Raw genomic sequence first — 1,540 nt, 5'->3', positions numbered from 1 at the left:
CACCCACAGTGCTGTTAGGGAGGCACTTGCTGGATTTTGTGCTTGTGGTGTAGGTACACCCACAGTTCTGTTAGGGAGCGAGTTCCAGGATTGAGTCCGTGTGCTGTAGGTACACCCACAGTGCTGTTAGGGTGCGAGTTCCAGTATTTATCCGTGTGGTGTAGGTACACCCACAGTGCTGTTAGGGAGCGAGTTCCAGGTTTGAGTCCGTGTGGTGTAGGTACACCCACAGTGCTGTTAGGGAGAGAGTGCCAGGATTTTGTTAATGTGGTGTAGGTACACCCACAGGGCTGTTAGGGAGGGAGTTCCAGGAATTTGTCTGTGTGGTGTAGGTACACACACAGTGCTGTTAGGGAGGGAGTTCCAGCAATTTGTCCCTCTGGTGTAGGTACACCCACAGTGCTGTTATTGAGGGAGTTCCAGGATTTTGTCCATGTTGTGTAGGTACACCCACAGTGCTGTTAGTGAGGGAGATCCAGCATTTTGTCCAAGTGGTGTAGGTACACCCACAGTGCTGTTAGGGAGGGAGATCCAGCATTTTGTCCAAGTGGTGTAGGTACACCCACAGTGCTGTTAGGGAGGGACTTCCTGGATGTTGTCCATGTGGTTTGGGTACACCCACAGTGCTGCAAGGGAGGGAGTTCCAGGAATATTTTCCATGTGGTGTAGGTACACCCACAGTGATGTTAGGGATGGATTTCCGGGATTTTGTGCGTGTGGCGTAGGTACACCCACACTGCTGTTAGGGAGGGAGTTCCAGGCTTTTGTCCGTGTGGTATAGGTACACCCACAGTGCTGTTAGGGAGGGAGTACCAGGATTTTGTCCGTGTGGTGTAGGTACACACACAGTGCTGTTAGGGAGGGAGTACCAGGATTTTGTCCGTGTGGCGTAGGTACACCCACAGTGCTGTTAGGGAGGGAGTTCCAGGCTTTTGTCCGTGTGTTGTAGGTACACCCACAGTGCTGTTAGGGAGGGAGTACCAGGATTTTGTCCGTGTGGTGTATGTACACCCACATTGCTGTTAGGGAGGAAGTTCCAGGAATTTGTCCCTGTGATGTAGGTACACCCACGGTGCTGTTAGGGAGGCAGTTCCAGGATTTTGACCGTGTGATGTAGGTACACCCACAATGCTGAAAGGGAGGGAGTTCCAGTATTTTGTCCATGTTGTGTGGGTGCACCCACAGTGCTGTAAGGCAGGGCGTTCCAGGATTTTGTCCATGTTGTGTAGGTACTCCCACAGTGCTGTTAGGGAGGTAGTTCCAGGAATTTGTCCGTGTGGTGTAGGTACACCCACAGTGCTGGTGGGAGGGAGTTCCAGGAATTTGTCCATGTGGTGTAGGTACACCCAAAGTGCTGTTAGGGAGGGAGTTCCAGGGTTTTGTCCATGTTGTGTAGGTACACCCACAGTGCTGTAAGGGAGGGCGTTCCAGGATTTTGTCCATGTTGTGTAGGTACACCCACAGTGCTGTTAGGGAGGGAGTTCCAGGAATTTGTCTGTGTGGTGTAGGTACACCCACAGTGCTGTTAGGGAGGGAGTTC

This window comes from Carcharodon carcharias, chromosome 19, assembly GCF_017639515.1.
Source record: "Carcharodon carcharias isolate sCarCar2 chromosome 19, sCarCar2.pri, whole genome shotgun sequence".
In the NCBI taxonomy this organism is placed as follows: Eukaryota; Metazoa; Chordata; class Chondrichthyes; order Lamniformes; family Lamnidae; genus Carcharodon; species Carcharodon carcharias.
The sequence above is the reverse complement of the archived record's forward strand: the minus strand, read 5'-3'. Positions refer to the sequence as shown.